Source organism: Mobula birostris, chromosome 31 (assembly GCF_030028105.1).
Source record: "Mobula birostris isolate sMobBir1 chromosome 31, sMobBir1.hap1, whole genome shotgun sequence".
Lineage (NCBI taxonomy): Eukaryota > Metazoa > Chordata > Chondrichthyes > Myliobatiformes > Myliobatidae > Mobula > Mobula birostris.
Window position 1 is genome coordinate 36984543 of NC_092400.1, and position 20034 is coordinate 37004576.

The 20034-nt window shown below is 45.2% G+C and overlaps 1 protein-coding gene across 3 annotated transcripts in view; it reads left to right on the forward strand.

Annotated features, from left to right (window-relative positions):
- The window catches only part of LOC140190674 (unconventional myosin-XVIIIb-like), a 462061-nt gene that overhangs the window by 102053 nt on the left and 339974 nt on the right, over window positions 1–20034 (forward strand). The window lies entirely within an intron of this gene.

Below are 20034 nucleotides of genomic sequence, written 5' to 3' on the forward strand. Positions count from 1 at the left end.
TTTAGCAGTACAGCACATGCCCACAGTTTTCAGCAGAACAACAGAAGCCCAGAGTGTTACACAGAGCAACACAGGCTCACAGTGTTGAACAGACAAACACAAGCCCACAGTGTTCAGTAGACCAACACAAGTCGAGAGTGTTTCACAGAACAACAGAAGCCCACAGTGTTCAGCAGAACAACACAAGCCCACAGTGTTACACAGAACAAAACAAGCCCAGAGTGTTACACAGACGAACACAAGCACACAGAGTTACACAGAACAACACAAGCCCAGAGTGTTACACAGAAGAACACAAGCCAGGAGTGTTACACAGAACAACATAAGCCCACAGTGTTCAGCAGAACAACACAAGCCAACAGTGTTCAACAGAACGAAACAAGCCCACAGTGTTACACAGAACAAGACAAGCCCAGAGTGTTGCATCGAATAACACAAGCTACAGTGTTACACAGAACAACAGAAGCCCACAGTGTTCAGCAGAACAACACAAGCCCACAGAGTTACACAGAACAACACAAGCCCACAAAGTTACACAGAACAAGACAAGCCCACAGTGTTACACAGAACAAGACAAGCCCAGAGTGTTACACAGAACGAAACAAGCCCAGAGTGTTACACAGAATAAAGCAAGCCCACAGAGTTCAGCAGGAAAATACTATCCCAGAGCGTTCAGCAGAACAACACAAGCCCACAGTGTTACACAGAATAACACAAGCCCACAGTGTAACACAGAACAACATAAGCCCACAGTGTTCAGTAGAGCAATACAAGCACACAGTGTTCAGCAGAATAACTGAAGTCCACAGTTTCACACAGAACAACACAAGCAAACAGTGTTCAGCAGACCAACACAAGCCCAGAGTGTTACACAGAACAACACAAGACCAGAATGTTACACAGAACAACACAAGCCCACAGTGTAACACAGAACAACATAAGCCCACAGTGTTCAGCAGAACAATACAAGCACACAGTGTTCAGCAGAATAACACAAGTCCACAGTTTTACACAGAACAACACAAGCCCACAGTGTTCAGCAGAACAACACAAGCCCACATTGTTACACAGAACAACACAGGCCCACAGTGTTACACAGAACGAAACAAGCCCACAGAATTGAGCAGAAAAATACAAGCCCACAGTGTTCTGCAGAATAACACAAGTCTACTGTGTTACACAGAACAACACAAGCCCACACGGTTCAGCAGAACACTACAAGCCCACAGTGTTACACAGAACAACACAAGCCCACAGTGTTACAGAGAACAAGACAAGCCCACAGTGTTACACAGAATAAAGCAAGCCCACAGAGTTCAGCAGAAAAATACAAGCCCAGAGTGTTCAGCAGAACAACACAAGCCCACAGTGTTACACAGAACAACACAAGCACACAGTGTTCAGCAGAACAATACAAGCACACAGTGTTCAGCAGAATAACACAAGCCCGCATTGTTACACAGAACAACACAGGCCCACAGTGTTACACAGAACAAGACAAGCCCACAGTGTTACACAGAACGAAACAAGCCCACACTGTTACACAGAAGAAAGCAAGCCCACAGAATTCAGCAGAAAAATACAAGCCCACAGCGTTTTTGCAGAACAACACAAGCCTACAGTGTAACACAGAACAACACAAGCCCACAATGTTCAGCAGTACAACACAAGCCCACAGTGTGACACAGAACAACAGAATCCCACTGTGTTCAGCAGAACAACACATGCCCACAGTGTTCAACAGAAGAACACAAGCTCACAGTGTTACACAGAACAACACAAGCCCAAAGTGTTACACAGAACAGCGCATGGCCACAGTGTTACACAGAACAACATAAGCCCTCAGTGTTCAGCAGAAGAACCCAAGCCCAGAGTGTTACACAGAACAACACAAGCCCACAAAGTTACACAGAACAACACAAGCCCACAGTGTTACACAGGACAACACAAGCCCACTGTGTTCAGCCAAACAGCACAAACAGGAACAAATATGAAACCGAGGAAAACAGAATCAGTCTGCACTAGGAATAGCCAAGGAGTTGCCAGTAGAATGTCAGAGAGTTCACATCATGTAGTGAGTGAACCACGACTGTCTGTGAACTAGCACACAACACAAGGGATTGCTTCATGCTTGTGTGACAAGCAAATATCCTGGAACATTTCAGAAACTGGATACAATCCAGGATAAAATTGCTCCTGATTTATCTTGGCTGTTTTGTGTTCACAGTGTGACATACCAGGGTGTCTTTGACAGGAAAACTGCAGGAAGTGGGGCTGGGGAACTTCAGCCTCTGTCAGTTCCCCTCCAGATCGCCATTACCCTGCTGTAAACATGAACCTGTTGTTCCAAGAGTCATGAACTGCATTAGTGTAAGAATTTGGCTCACCATCAACTGCTCAAGGGCACCAAGATGTACTTCTTAATGACTGAGCTTGCCACTGATGTCCATCTTCTATCAGTGAACTGAAAAAAGAGCAAAATACCCAGTGGGTCGGGCAGCACCTGTGGAGGGAGAAAAACACAGCTTCTGGTTGATAACTTTTCATTGGAGGTACTTTCTGCACCCTGACTAGAGCTGTCCGAGTTCTCAGTTCCATCGGGTGCACAGTGATCTATCTGTTTCAATGCAAGAAGTATCATAAGTTGCAATGTAGAAGGTGGACAAAATCGAAAAGGGTGAACACAGGACCGGGGTTATATTTGACTGCATGCAGTATACCGGATACGCTAGACGGATTTGTAGCACAGCTACAGATTGGCAGCTATGATATTGTAGGCATCACTGAATCATGGCTGAAAGAAGCTTATAGCTGGGAGCTTAATGTCCAAAGAGACACATTGTATCGAAAGAAAAGGCGGGGAGGAAGCGGGGGTGGCATTGCTCTGATGTGAAAAATGAAATCAGATATTTAGGAAGAGGTGGCACAGGCACAGGTTTGGAAGGTGTTGAATCATTGTGGATAGAGCTAAGGAAGTGCAAGGGTAAAAGGACCCTGACGGAATTATATACAGACTCCTAAACAGTAGTAAGGATGTGGCCTGCAAATTATAATGGGAGATAGAAAATATATGCAAAAGGACAATGCTACAATAGTCATGGGGAATTTCAATATGCAGGTAGATTGGGAAAATCAGGCTGGTGTTGGATTCCAAGACAGGGAATTTCTAGAGTGCCTACAAGGTGGCATTTTAGAGCAGCTCATCCTTGAGCCCACTAGAGGATCAGCCATTCTGAATTGGCTGTTATGCAACGAACCAGAATTGATTAGAGAGCTTAAGGTAAAGGAACCCTGAGGGGACAGTGATCATAATATGATCAAATTCAGCCTGAAATTGGAGAAGGAGAAGCTAAAGTCATATGTATTGGTATTACAGTGGAGTAAAGGATATGAGAGCAGAGTTGGCAGGAATTGATTGGAAAACAACACTGGCAGGGATGACAGCAGAGCAACAATGGATGGAATTTCTGGAGGTAATTCGGAAGGCTCGGGATATAAGTATCCCAAAGTAGAAGAAGTAATCTGAAGGAAAGTCGCCACAGTCATGGGTAACAAGAGAAGTCAATGCCAACATAAAAGTCAAAGAGAGGGCATATAATAGAGCAAAAATTGGTGGGAAGTTAGAGCATTGGGAAACTTTTCAAAGCCGACAGAAGGCAACTAAAAAAGTAATTAAGAAGATGAAGATGGAATAAGAAAGTAAGCTGGCCAATGATATTAAAGAGGACACCAGAAGTTTCTTCAGATGCATAAAGTGTAAAAGAGAGGCAAGAGTGAATATTGGATTGCTGGAACATGGTGCAGGAGAGGTAGTAATGGGGGACAACGATACGGTGGACAAACTGAATAAGTATTTTGTGCCAGTCTTCACTGTGGAAGATACTAGCAGTATGGTGGAAGTTCTGGATGTCAGGGGTCATGAAGTGTGTGAAGTTTCCATAACTAGAGAGAAGGTTCTTGAGAAACTGGAAGGTCTGAAGGTAGATTAGTCACCTGGGGCAGATGGTGTACATCCCAGGTTTCTGAAAGAGGTGGCTGAAGATATCCTAGGGGCCTTAGTTTTGATCTTTCAAGAACCACTAGATTCTTGAATGGTTTGAGAAGAATGGAAATTTGCAAATGTCACTCCCTGCCTTCTCCCCATACCCTTTGATGCCCTGGCTAATTAAGAACCTATCTATCTCTGCCTTAAATACACCCATTGACCTGGCCTCCACAGACGCTCATGGTAACAAATTCCACAGATTTACCACCCACTGACAAAAGTAATTTCTCCACACCTCTGTTCTAAATGGACGACTTCAATCCTGAATTCGTGCCCTCTTGTCCTAGACCCCCCGACCATGGGAAATAACTTTGCCATATCTAATCTATTTAGGCCTTCAAACATTCAGAATATTTCGATGAGATGACCCCTCATTCTCTTGATCTTCAGGAAATACAGCCCAAGAGCTGCCAGATAACCCTGTCATTCCTGAAATCATTCTCATGAATCTTCTATGAATCCTCTCCAATGTCAGTATATCCTTTCTAAAATAAGGAGCCCAAAACTGCACACAGTACTCCAAGTGGGGTCTCAAAAGTGCCTTATAGAGCCTCAATATCACATCCCTGCTCTTATATTCTATACCTCTAGAAATGAATGCCATCATTGCATTTGCCTTCTTCACCACTGACTCAACCTGGAAGTTAACCTTTAGGGTATCCTGCACAAGGACTCCCAAATCTGCATTTTGAATTCTCTCCCTATCTAAATAATAGTCTGCCCGTTTATTTCTTCCACCAAAGTGCATGACCATACACTTTCCAACATTGTATTTCACTTGACACTTCTTTGCCTATTCCCCTAAACCAGGGGTCCCCAACCTTTTTTGCATTGTGGACTGGTTTCATATTGACAATATTCTTGCGGACTGGTCGACCGGGCGGGGGGGGGGGGGTTGTGGGGGGGTGGGTAAGGTTGCCAATGGCCAAGAGCAGCAGTCAAATACATTGTGTTTACCCAGAGAAAGACTACAATGACCATGAAGCCTTGTGCGGCACCATTGTGCATGCGTGTACAAGCCGATTTTTTTCTGCAAATCATTTTTGGCGATTCTGTTCGGGGGGGCGGTGTTAATCACGACCAGAATATCGGTGATAAGTGGCTAATACACTCAATTTCATTTCTAAAAGGGTTTATCTAACAAATTTAATACTAAACACACAGCGCATATTAAACTTGCATGTATATAGCGATAAGTCAATTATCAGGGGAGGACAGGGGAGCTTGAAGTAAGTGTTGAACAAACTCCAGTAGAAGTGGCAAAAGCAGGTTCGATATTATCATTTAAAGAAAAATTAGATAGGTATATGGACAGGAAAGGAATGGAGGGTTATGGGCTGAGTGCAGGTCGGTGGGACTAGGTGAGAGTAGAGTTTGGCACGGACTAGAAGGGCAGAGATGGCCTGTTTCCGAGCTGTAATTGTTATATGGTTATATAAGTCAATAGCATCATAACATTTTAAGTAACGTTTGGATATTAAACACACAGTGCATATTTTCGCCGTATGAACATATAAAATCATTGTAACACACCAATATCGCTGAATCAGTGGGAGCCCTGGGCTTGTTTCCCTGCAACAAGACGGTGCCATCGAGGGATGATGGGAGACAACGATACTCGAAGGGGTTTCCTTATGTCCAGTCTATTCCGCAATTTAGTTTTCATTGCATTCATTGCAAAAAACTCTGCTTCACAGAGATAGGATGTTGGAAATGGAAGCAATATTTTCAGTGCTTTCGTGGCTGTCTCAGGATATTTAGACTTGACTTTGATCCAGAATGCCGGCAGAGATGATATGTCAAACATACATTTCAGTCTGCCGTCATTTGCAAGCTTAAGGAGTTGATCTCCTTCCCGTGCTGACACGGATGACGCGCGGGTAATGACCTCGCATGTGTAATGGCTCAACAGTGCGTGACAGGGAATGAGGAAAGATGCAGCTGACTCATATCGCCAAATCATATCGTTCCCTCGCAGCCCGGTAGCATATGCTTTGCGGCCCGGTGGTTGGGGACCGCTGCCCTAAACTACCTAAGTCTCTCTGTCGGCTCTTTGGTTCCTCAACACTACCCATTCCTCCACTTATCTTTGTATCATCGTCAAATTTAGCCACAAATCTATTAATCCCATAGTCCAAATCCTGTGGAACTCCACTGGTAACTGGCAGCCAGCCAGAATAGGATCCCTTTATTGCCATTCTCTGTTTTCTTCTGTTCAGCCAATGCTCCACCCATGCTAGTTACTTCCCTGTAATTCCATGGGCTCTTATCTTGCTAAGTAGCCTCATGTGCGGCACCTTGTCAAAGGCCTTCTGAATATCCAAGTACCCCACATCTACTGTATCTCATTTGCCTACCCTGCTGCAATTTCCTCAAAAAATTGCAGTTGGTTAGTCAGGCAGGATTTTTCTTTCAGGAAACTATACTGGTTTTGGCCTATCTTCTCATGTGCCTCCAGGTTTTCTGTATGCTCATCCCTAACAATCGATTCTAATAACTTCCCAACCACTGATATCAGGCTAACAGGTCTATAGTTTCCTTTCTCCTACCCTTCTTAAACAGCAGAGTAACATTTGCAATTTTCCAGTCATCCGGTACAAAGCCAGAATCTATCAATTCTTTAAAGATCATTGTTAATGCCTCTGCAATCTCTCCAGCTGCTTCCTTCAGAACCTGAGGGTGTATTCCATCAGGTCCAGGAGATTTATCCACCCTCAGACCATTAAGCTTCCTGAACACCTTCTCAGTCGTATTTTTGGTTGCACATACTTCACTTCCCTGACACACTTGAATGTCCGGTATACTGCAGATGTCTTCCACTGTGAAGACTAATGCAAAATACGCATTCATTTCCTCTGCCATCTCTGCATCTCTCATCATAATATCTCCAATGTCATTTCCTATTGGTCCAATATCCACCCTCAACTCTCTTTTACCCTTTATATAGTTAAAAAAAGCTTTTAGTATCTTCTTTGATATTAGTTGGCAGTTTCCTTTCATAATTCACCTTTTCCTTCTTAATGATCTTTTTAGTTTCCTTCTGCAAGTTTTTAAAAGTTTCCCAATTCTCTATCTTCCTACTAACTTCGGCTTCCTTGTATGCCTCTCTTTTGTTTTTACTTTGGCTCTGACTTCACTTGTCAGCCATGGTAGTGTCCTTCTTCCATTCGAAAATTTCTTATTTGGAATATATCTGTCTTGCACTTTCCTCATTTTTTGTAGAAACTCCAGTCATTGCTGCTCTGCTGTCCTTCCTGCAAATGTCTCTTTCCAGTCAACCTTGGCCAGTTCCCCTCTCATGCCATTGTAATTTCCTTTATTCCACTGAAATAGTAACACATTGGAATTTAGTTTCTCCTTCTCAAATTTCAAAGTGAACTCGATCATATTGTGATCACTGTTCCCTAAGGGTTCCTTAACCTTAAGCTCTCTTATCACCTCCGGATCATTGCACAACACCCAATCCCCTGGTGGGCTCAACAACAAGCTCTTCTAAAAAGCCATCCCTTAGACATTCTACAAATTCTCTCTCTTCAGTACTGGCCTGGTTTTCCCAATCCACTTTTATGTTAAAATCCCCAATGATTATCATGACATTACCCTTCTGACACGCCTTTTGTATTGTTACCTACCTCGTAACGGGTGAAATAACCAGCAGAAATGGAACACACCTTTAGCCTGGTTTTGGTGTTAACTAATTCTATTTTTATTCGTAACTACGCAAAACAGTAATATACGTCCAGATAAATTAAACAGGTTAGCAGAACTTATGCATACAGAGGTGTGTAAATGTGAAACCCAAACATCTTCTAGCTTAGGTGGTAATGGATACAGTCTTACAATGGAATGTAAGATAGTTCAGTTCAATGCTCAGGTTAATTAATGAGAGATATTTGTAATCCAAAGCCGAATGTTGTGAGAAGGCAATTATGTCGATATAACACAGATTCCACATTAGCAATACCAGATAACAAGGGCTCTAGGTTTTATCTCCGAAGTTGTTCCACTCCACACGTGGAATATCACCAACAGTGATCTTCAACGAATATCCTTTCAACACAAGTGGTACCACACCCGAATTCAGCTACGGGACTTCTCAAAGTGGTAGCCACAGGACACTCAAACAGAATCCATGTATGGATTATCACCAACAGTAGTCTATCACTAAGGTACCGTCTTCAAGTGGTAAACTACCAACCCAGGCAAGGGTCGATAGACCGGTAGATTCCACACGGTTACCCTAAACACACAACATGATAGCCAGTTATCCAGTTGCACGACATATGAAATAACTCCAACAGTGACTTGCCACAGGGGTGCCTTTCTTCAGTGAGCTACCACACCCAAACAAGGGCAACACACAAGTGGTGTTAACAAAGGTACTCCCTTCATCAGAGAACACACTCTTGTGGATTAACTAAGTGACAATCACACTTTCATAGTCGAATGGAACACAAACCCATCCTCACGGGCTACTCAGAGAAAGAGTCCAAACAGTAACCTCTTTGTCACTAGGTTTCTTCTATTTCAAACCTCCTCTCCCCTCTGCAAGCTTCTTCCAGGTGCAGCAAACTTGTGAGAGTCATTTATCAATACTCAGGATTGACCTCAACTCACCCCTTTTGGGCTACTGGAAGTTTAAACCAGTACCTCACTCACTGGTGTCTTTCATTGATCGAATCCATCTTGACTCTGAGCATGTGTTTCTCTGTGTCTGTAACTGTCCTTGTAAAAAGTAAACACGCTGCAGAGAAACCATAATACGAGCTGAAGGGCAGACTCCACCCCTCTCTCTCTCAGCAGAAATTCAAAAGTTAGTCTCAGTTCTCTCTGGGGCATTAAAGTGTCTGTCCATGGCAAAAAGGAACCCCAATGGTACATAACACTATCTCCTGCAGTAACTCGTAATCCACATCCCGGCTGCTGTTTGGAGGCCTGTATACAACTGCCAGTAGGGTCCTTTTACCCTTGCCATTTCTCAACTCAACCCATAGAGACTCTACAGCTTCCGATCCTATGTCACCCTTTTCTAATGATTTAATATTATTCCTTATACACAGGGTCACACCACCCCCTCTGCCTACTAACTCATCTTTCCGATACACCACATATCCTCGGACATTCAGCTCCCTATGGCAGCCATCCTTTAGCCAAGTTTCAGAGATGGCCACAACGTCATACTTGCCAATCTGTAGCTGAATTTCAAGATCATCTATTTTATTTCTTATGCTGCATGCATTCAAATACAACATTTTCAGTCCAGTATTTGTTGCTCTCTGTTTTAACTGCACCATACCTCTATTGACCTGAAACTCATCCCACTGGCTGTGATTGTGCCTCATCTCCTGTCTGTTCTTTCTATAATCTCTGTTGCATGCTATCTTTGATTTATTTCTGTTTTCCCCTTCCTCAGTCCTATCACTCCAGTTACCATCCCCCTGCCAAATTAGTTTAAACCCTCCCTAACAGCTCTATTAAATATGCCCGCTAGAATATTGGACCCCTTTGGGTTCAGATGTAACCTGCCCTTTTTGTACAGGTCGTATCTCTTCCAGAAGATGCCCCAATGATCCAGGAACCCGAAGCCCTGCCCCCTATATCAGTCTCTCAGCCACGCATTAATATGCCTGATCATGCTATTCTTGCGCCTGTTAGCACATGACACAGGCAGCCATCCTGAGATTACCACCCTGGAGGTCCTGCTTTACAGCTTCCTGCCCAACTCTCTGAATTCTCTCTTCAGGACCTCCTCCTTTTTTCTACCTTTCTCATTGGCACCAACATTGCTGTTCACCTTCTCCCTTCAGAATACTCTGCACCCGATTTGAGACATCCTGTACCCTGGCACCTGGGAGGCAATTCACCATGTGGGTATCTCTATTAGGCTGACAGAACTGCCTGTCTGTTTCCCTCACTATGGTATCCCCTATAACTACCACATTCCTCATCTTCTTCTCTGTCTTCTGCACCACGGAACCAGGCTCAGTGCCAGAGACCTGATCATTGTGGTCGTCCTCTGTCGGGTCACCCCCCCCTCAACAGCATCCAAAATGAGGTAACGATTACTGAGGGGGATGGCCACAGGAGTGGTCTCTACTATCTGAGCTCTTCCCATCCCTTTCCTGACAGTCACCCACTTATCTACCTCCTGCAGCCTTGGGGTGACTATCTCCTTGTAACTCCTCTCTATCTCCTGCTCACTTTCCCTAATAAGCAGTAGGTCATCAAGCCACAGTTCCAGATCCCTAACGTGGTCTCTCAGGAGCTGCATCTCGGTGCATCTGGTGCAGATGAGGCCATCTGGGAGACTGGAAGAATCTCAGGATTGCCATATCCGACACCCAGAGCAAAGTACTAACCCTACAGACGTGTAATTTATTCCTCTAAAAAAAAGGAAAGAAACAAAAGACGAAGTCCACTTACTCACTTACCTCGCCGAAGCCCAAATGGGCCAAACCACTCTGCCTCAAATCATTCTGTCGATGACCGCTGGCTTGATGAAAAATCACCGGAAAGCGGTCTGAAATTTACTACTTTGCAGCAGCAGGGTAGGGTGCGACAGCTTTAAGGGTCAGATTCAGAATCAGGTTTATTATCACCGGCATGTGGCTTGAAATTAGTTAACTTAGCAGCAGCAGTTCAATGCAATACGTAATAATATATAAAAAAATAAGTAAATCAATTACAGTAGGTATATATTTATATGCATAGTGGGTAACAACTCAATAGATTCAAAGATGAATCTCTGAATACAGTCCAGTCCACCAGTTCAAAGCATTCTTGTAGGTATTCCTATGCCTCCCTTGTCCAAACCTTCTTGGTGCTTCACTACTGGTACTGCAGTCTTCAGTCTCTGCCTATACTCTGGGAGAAGTACAGCCAGGTGATTAAACTTCCCCCAAATGAGGGATTAATGATGGTGTAACAGCAGTCCAGTGTGGTGTAACAATGGTCCAGTGTGGTGTGACAGTGGCCTAGTGTAGTGTAACAGTGGCCCAGTGAGGTGTAACAGTGGTCCAGTGTGGTATAGCAGTGGCCCAGTGAGGTGTAGCAGTGGTCCAGTGTGGTGTAACAGTGGCCCAGTGTAGTGTAATAGTGGCCCAGTGTGGTGTAGCAGTGGTCCAGTGTAGTGTAACAGTGGCCCAGTGTAGTGTAGCAGTGGCCCAGTGTGGTGTAGCAGTGGCCCAGTATGATGTAGCAGTGGTCCAGTGTAGTGTAACAGTGGCCCAGTGTGGTGTAACAGTGGTCCAGTGTAGTGTAACAGTGGCCCAGTGTGGTGTAACAGTGGTCCAGTGTAGTGTAACAGTGGCCCAGTGTGGTGTAGCAGTGGCCCAGTGTGGTGTAGTAGTGGCCCAGTATGATGTAGCAGTGGTCCAGTGTAGTGTAACAGTGGCCCAGTGTGGTGTAACAGTGGTCCAGTGTAGTGTAACAGTGGCCCAGTGTGGTGTAACAGTGGTCCAGTGTGGTGTAACAGTGGCCCAGTGTGGTGTTACAGTGGTCCAGTGCAGTATAGCAGTGGCCCAGTGTGGTGTAACAGTGGTCCAGTGTAGTGTAACAGTGGCCCAGTGTGGTGTAACAGTGGTCCAGTGTGGTGTAACAGTGGCCCAGTGTGGTGTTACAGTGGTCCAGTGCAGTATAGCAGTGGCCCAGTGTGGTGTAATGGTGGTCCAGTGTGGTGTAACAGTGGCCCATTGTGGTGTAACAGTGGTCTAGTGAGGTGTGGCAGTGGCTCAATGAGGTGTAACAATGGTCCAGTCTGGTGTAACACTGGTTCACTGCGTGTTTCCTCTGGCATGTATGGGCATGCACTCCAGTTCCCTTCAGTATGATGGTGATGTGTGAGCTGATACCCAGTTCCCTGTGTACCTCAGTATGATGGTGATGTGTGAGCTGATATAGACTGAGAGAGCAAGGTAACCTTCTTCCATGTAACAGAAAGATGGAACCAAACTCATGTCAGCTTATCATTAGTGATCAATACTTAATCTCTGCCGTGATGCTCGACCGCTGTGACAGGGATTGAATGCTATTACGCCTTACAAAGTGAAACCAAGCGACATAGGTGACAGCAAGGCTTCAATTCCAGATCAGCTCAATGTCTTCTATGCTTGCTTTGAAAGTCAAGACATGGAGGAACCTTCAGAAACTCTCACAGACCCCAGTGATGCTGTGATTTCAGTCTGTGAGGCTGACGTGAATGCATCCTTTGGGAAGGTGAACTCATGGACAGCATCCGGTCCAGACGGGGTCCCTGGCCGAGTACTGAAGAACAGTGCTGCTCAGCTGACTAGAGTGTTTACCGATAACTTTAACCTCTCGCTTTGGCAGCCTGAGGTACCCACCTGCTTCAACTATACTGGTGCCTAAGAAGAATTTAGAAACCTGTCTTAATGATTATCATCCAGAAGCACTTACATCCACTGTGATGAAGTGCTTCAAGAGGTTGGTAAAACATCAACTCTTGCCTGAGAAGAGACTTAGATCTGCTCCAATTTGCCAACCAGTACGACAGGTCCTCAGCAGATTCCATTTCATTAGCTCTCACTCAACCTGGAACATCTGGATAGCAAAGATGCATACATCAGGATTTTCTTTATCCACTACAGCTCCTTAAAACTAATTAATAAGCTTCAAGACCTTGGACTCAAGACCTTCTTTTGTATTTGGATCCTCAATTTCCTGACTTGCAGACCCAAGTCAGTCTGGATTGGTAACAACATTGCCACAATTTCTATCAGCACAAGGCTGTGTACTCTACTTGCTTTTCAATTATGACTGTGAGGTTAAGTGCTGCTCCATTACCAGATGCAACTTTGCTGACGACACCATTGTCATTGGCCAAGGCAAAGGTGACAAATCAGCATATAGGAGGGAGACATAAAATCTGCTGAGTGGTGCCACAACAACAACAAGACCAAGGAGTTGATTAATGATTTCAGGAAAAGGAAACCAGAGGTCCATGAGCCAGTTCTCATTGGGGGTTCAGAGATGGAGAGGGTCAGCAACTTTAAAGTCCTCAGTGTTATCATTTCAGAGGATCTGTCCTGGGCCAGCATGCAAATGGAATAACGAAGAAAGCATGGCAACGCCTTTATTTCCTTAGAAGTTTGTGAAGATTCAGCATGATATCTAGAACTGTGACAAACTTCTATAGATGTGTGGTGGAGAGTATATTGACTGGCTGCATCACAGCCTGGTATGGGAACACGAGTGCTCTTGAATGTAAAATCCTACAAAAGGTACTGAATATGGCCCAGTCCACCACAGGTAATATTCCATTATTAAGCACGTCTACATGGAGCGTTGTTGCAGGAAAGCAGCATCCATCATCAAGGATCTCCACCACCCAGCCATGCTCTCTTCTCATTGCGGCCATCAGGAAGAAGGAACAGGAGTCTCAGGACACACCACCAGGTTCAGGAATAGTTATTACCCCTCAGCCATCAGGCTCTTGAATAAAGGGGATACCACTACTACTACGTCTGCTCAGGCCTTGGGGGCCGGCGTCGGGCCCGATGACGGACTCTCCACTTCTCCCTCTCCCTCATCAGTGTGTTCAGTTCATCTACATTAACCGTGCCGTTGTCTTCTAGGAGCCTGTTAAAAGGGATAACTTCACTCAACCTCACTTACCCCATCATTGAAATGTTCCCACATCCTAAGGACTCTCTTTCAAGGACTCTTCATCTCATGTTCTTGATATTTATTGCTAACTTTATTTATAATGATTATTTCTTTTTTAATTTTGTATTTGCACAGTTTGTTGCCTTTTGCATATTAGTTGTTTGTCCTTCCTGGTGGGTGTGGTCTTTCATTGATTCTACAATGTTTCGTGTGTTTACTTAATATGCCCACGAGAGAACATACCTCAGGTTTATACGTATATTGCGATATACAGTGATATACTTTGATAATACATTCACTTTGAACTTTGACCCTGACTTTATCCTCAGTTCTACAATAAAGAGAAGGCCTCCTTGTTTGTACACGTGGTAAAATACTTACAGAATGAAGGCAACACACATCAAAGTTGCTGGTGAACGTAGCAGACCAGGCAGCATCTCTAGGAAGAGGTACAGTCGACGTTTCGGGCCGAGACCCTTCGTCAGGACTAACTGAAGGAAGAGTTAGTAAGAGATTTGAAAGTGGGAGGGGGAGGGGGAGATCCAAAATGATAGGAGAAGACAGGAGGGGGAGGGATGGAGCCAAGAGCTGGACAAAAGAGGAAAACGGATATGAGAGGATCATGGGACAGGAGGCCCAGGGAGAAGGAAAAGGGGGAGGGGGGGAAAACCCAGAGGATGGGCAAGGGGTATAGTCAGAAGGACAGAAGGAGAAAAAGGAGAGAGCGAAAGAATGTGTGTATATAAATAAATAACGGATGGGGTACGAAGGGGAGGTGGGGCATTAGCAGAAGTTAGAGAAGTCAATGTTCATGCCATCAGGTTGGAGGCTACCCAGACAGAATATAAGGTGTTGTTTCTCCAACCTGAGTGTGGCTTCATCTTTACAGTAGAGGAGGCCGTGGATAGACATGTCAGAGTGGGAATGGGAAGTGGAATTAAAATGTGTGGCCACTGGGAGATCCTGCTTTCTCTGGCAGACAGAGCGTAGGTGTTCAGCAAAACGATCTCCTAGTCTGCGTCGGGTACAGAATGAATGCCCTGCCTTTGTATCTCAGTCAAGTGGTGAGTATTACCTTCAAGAGCATAGAATAGAACTGAATAGTTGCCCTTCATTTGATTCATTTGTCCATAGCTGGTTCCAAGTACTCATCTTATTGTAACACTGTGCAAAGTATTTTCAACTTCCTCCTGCCTCTTTACGTTAACAGGATGAGCCGATGTGTGTTTAACAGAAGGTAGGTTTTGTAACTAACCAGTGGCCTTTGGCAGAGCCTTTCATGTTCTGAGATAAGAGACTGCATCTCAGTGTGTGCAAATTGAATGAGGTGGGCTTAGTCCCACAGAACTTCCACTCCTGTTTAAATGTAAAAATTATTAGTCGTTCCAAAAGCCTTAAATTGTTATATTGTTTGTGCGATGGCTCTGGTCTGATTATATTTTCAATTAAACAGTGATATTGCAAGTCTTTAAGCCTCAAGCATGGCAGAGTAAAATCCGAGCCTTGGGGAGGATAACAATACACTTTGGCCTTTAAACATCTAGGAATGCTTAAAATGGTCCTGTTCCAATTAAGAGGACATTTTATTTTCAAACCTGTCTCAGGGTAGTTGTGGTTGGCGTGCCTACCCTTGGCACACACCTTACAGATATAATTGATGAGGGTAGGGCAATAGATGTTGTCTATGTGAACTTCAGTAGCATAGCAATTAGCATAACAACTCACAGCACTGATCAGGGTTCAATTCACACTGCTATCTGCAAGGGGTTTGTGACCACGTGATTTTCCTCTGGGTGCTACAGCTTCCTTCCACGTTCTGGAGATGTACGAGTTACATAGTGTACACATAGTGGGCACAGTGTTGACACTGAACACATAGTGGGCGCACAGTGCTGACACTGTACACATAGTGGGCACAGGGCTGACACTGTGAACATAATGGGAACACAGTGCTAACACTGTACACATAGTGGGCACACAGTGCTGACACTGAAAGCATAGCGGGGATACAGTGCTGACACGGTACACATAGCGGGCACAGTGCTGACACTGAACGCATAGTGGGCACACAGTGCTGACACTGTATACATAGTGGGCACACAGTGCTGACATTTTACACATAGCAGGCACAGTGCTGACACTGTGCACATAGTGGGCACACAGTGCTGACACTGTACACATAGTGGGCACAGTGCTGACACTGTACACATAGCGGGCACACAGTGCTGTCATTGTACACATAGTGGGCACACAGTGCTGACACTGAAAGCATAGCGGGGATACAGTGCTGACACTACACATAGCGGGCACAGTGCTGACACTGTACACATAGCGGGCACAGTGCTGACACTGTACACATCGTGGGCACACAGTGCTGGCACTGTACCCACAGTGAGCACAAAGTGCTGACACTGTACACATAGTGAGCACACAGTGCTGACACTGTACACATAGTGGGCACACAGTGCTGACACTGAAAGCATAGCGGGGATACAGTGCTGACACGGTACACATAGCGGGCACAGTGCTGACACTGAACGCATAGTGGGCACACAGTGCTGACACGGTACACATAGTGGGCACACAGTGCTGACACTGAAAGCATAGCGGGGATACAGTGCTGACACTACACATAGCGGGCACAGTGCTGACACTGTACACATAGCGGGCACAGTGCTGACACTGTACACATCGTGGGCACACAGTGCTGGCACTGTACCCACAGTGAGCACAAAGTGCTGACACTGTACACATAGTGGGCACACAGTGCTGACACGGTACACATAGTGGGCACACAGTGCTGACACTGTACACATAGTGGGCACACAGTGCTGACACTGTACACATAGTGAGAACACAGTGCTGACACTGTACACGTTGCGGGCACACAGTGCTGACACTGTACACATAACGGGCACACAGTGCTGTCATTGTACACATAGTGGGCACACAGTGCTGACACTGAAAGCATAGCGGGGATACAGTGCTGACACTACACATAGCGGGCACAGTGCTGACACTGTACACATAGCGGGCACAGTGCTGACACTGTACACATCGTGGGCACATAGTGCTGACACTGTACACACAGTGCTGACACTGTACACATAGTGCTGACACTGTACACATAGTGAGAACACAGAGCTGACACTGTACACATTGCGGGCACACAGTGCTGACACTGTACACATAACGGGCACACAGTGCTGTCATTGTACACATAGTGGGCACACAGTGCTGACACTGAAAGCATAGCGGGGATACAGTGCTGACGCTACACATAGCGGGCACAGTGCTGACACTGTACACATAGCGGGCACAGTGCTGACACTGTACACATAGTGGGCACACGGTGCTGACACTGTACACATAGCAGGCACACCATGCTGACATTGTGCACATAGTGGGCACACAGTGCTGACACTGTACACATAGCAAGCACACAGTGATGGCACTGTACACATAGTGGGCACACAGTTCTGACACTACACATAGCGGGCACAGTGCTGACTCTGAAGGCATAGTGGGTACACAGTGCTGACACTGTACAAATTGGGGGCACACAGTGCTGACACTGAAAGCCTAGTGGGCACACAGTGCTGACACTGAAAGCCTAGTGGGCACACAGTGCTGACACTGTACACATAGTGGGCACACAGTGCTGACATTGTACACATAGTGGGCACACAGGGCTGACACTGTACACATAGTGGGCACACAGTGCTGACATTGTACACATAGCGGGCACACAGGGCTGACACTGTAATATAGCAGGCACTGAGTGCTGACACTGTACACAGAGCTGGCACACAGTGCAGACACTGTACACATAGTGGGCACACAATGCTGGCACTGAAAGCATAGTGGGCACACAGTGCTGACACTGTACAAATTGCGGGCACACAGTGCTGACACTGAAACTATAGTGGGCACACAGTGCTGAAACTATACACATAGTGGGCACACAGTACTGACACTGTACACATAGTGGGCACACAGTGCGGTCACTGTACACATAGTGGGCACACATTGCTGACACTGTACACATAGTGGGCACACAGTGCTAACACTGTACACATAGCGGGCACACAGTGCTGACACTGTACACATAGTGGCCTACAGTGCTGACACTGTACATGTAGTGGGCACACAGTGCTGACACTGTGCAAATAGTGGGCACACAGTGCTGACACTGTACACATAGTGGGCACACAGTGCTGACACTGAAAGCATAGTGGGCACACAGTGCTGACACTGTACACATTGCGGGCACACAATGCTGACACTGTACACATAGCGGGCACAGTGCTGACATTTTGCACATAGTGGGCACACAGTGCTGACACTGAAAGCATAGTGGGCACACAGTGCTGACACTGTACACATAGCGGGCACACGGTTCTGACACTGAAAGCATAGCAACACTTGCGGGCTTCCCACAGGACGTCATCGGGCTGTATTGGTCGTTGACACAAACAACGTATTTCACTCTCAGTTGCAATGCATATGCGACAACTAAAGGTAATCTCTCAGGTAAGGCATTTGACAAGCTCTCTCAGAATCAGAATCGGGTTAATTATACTTTATTGTGGCCAAACAATTAATACTAGAGCGTACAATCATCACAGCGATATTTGATTCTGCGCTTCACACTCCCTGGAGTACAAATCGATAGTAAATACTAAAACTTTAAATTATAAATCATGAATAGAAAATAGAAAAGGGAAAGTAAGGTAGTGCAAAAAAACCAACAGGTAGGTCCGGATATTTGGAGGGTACGGCCCAGATTCAGGTCAGGATCTGTTCAGCGTCTTATCACAGTTGGAAAGAAGCTGTTCCCAAATCTGGCCGTATGAGTCTTCAAGCGGAGGGAAGAGGGATGAAAAGTATGTTGGCTGGGTGGGTTGTGTCCTTGATTATCCTGGCAGCACTGCTCCGACAGCGTGCGGTGTAAAGTGAGCCAACGGACGGAAGATTGGTTTGTGTGATGTGCTGCACCGTGTTCACGATCTTCTGCAGCTTCTTTTAGTCTTGGACAGGACAGCTTCTGAACCAGGTTGTGATGCACTCTAGAAGAATGCTTTCTACGGTGCATCTATAAAAATTAGTGAGGGTTTTAGGGCACAGACCAAATTTCTTTAGTTTTCTCAGGAAGTAAAGGCACTAGTGGGCCTTTTTGGCAGTAAACTCTGCTTGGTTGGACCAAGTCAGGTCATTTGTCATATTGACCCCGAGGAACGTAAAGCTTGTCAGTGACATATCTCATGAAATTTGTTGTTTTGTGGAGGCAGTACAATGCAATACATAGAAACTTACTGTAAGTTACATTAAGAATTATAGAAACTAAATGGTGTAAAAGAGAGTAAAATACTGAGGTAGTGTTGATGAGTTCATCCACTATTCAGGAATATGACAGCAGAGGGGACAAAGCTCTTCCTGGTTCGTTGAGTTTGTGTCTTCAGGCTTCTGTACCTCCTCCCTGATGGTAGTAATGAGAAGAGGGCATGTCCTGGATGCTGAGGGCCCTAAATGATGGATGCCACCTTCTTGAGGAATCACCTTTTGACAATGTCCTCAATGGTGGGAGGCTTGTGCTGATGGAGAATGGTCGGTTCAGCAGTCAGACGCTCTCGGTGGGGAGTTTGTACGTTCTCCCTCTGACTGCACGTTTTCCTCCGGGTCTTCCAGTTTCCTCCCACAGTCCAAAGATGTACCAGTTGGTACGTTAATAGGTCATTGTAAGTTGCCCTGTGATTACCTAGGATTAAATTGGGCATTGTGGGGCTGTGTGGATTGAAGGGCCGGAATTGTCAATTCCACACTGCATCTGATTACCTAAATAAATTGGGAGTCCTGAGGAATTTGTAACTTGGATTCAGAATTGGCTTGCTCATACAAGGCAGAGGGCAGTGCAGAGGATGTTATTCTGGCTAGAAGCTTATAACCAGTGGTGTTTCACAGGGATCAGTGCTTGGAGCTCTGTTATGTGTGATGTATATGAATGACATGGATGAAAATGTAAATAGATTGGTTAGTATATTTTGCAGGGCATCACAAAAATTGTGAAGTCGTGGACAGTGATGAAGGTTGTCAAAGGACACAGCAGAATATTCAGTGTCTATAAAAAGTATTCACCCCGCCCCCTTGGAAGTTTTCATGTTTTATTGTTTTACAACATTGAATCATGGTGGATTTAGTTTGGTTTTTTTTGACACTGAACAACAGAAAAAGACTCTTTCATGTTGAAGTGAAAATAGATCTTTACAACTTACAAATATAAAACACAAAATAATTGACTGCATAACTATTCACCTTTAATATGACACACCAAATCTTCACTGGTGTAACCAGTTAGCTTTAGGAGT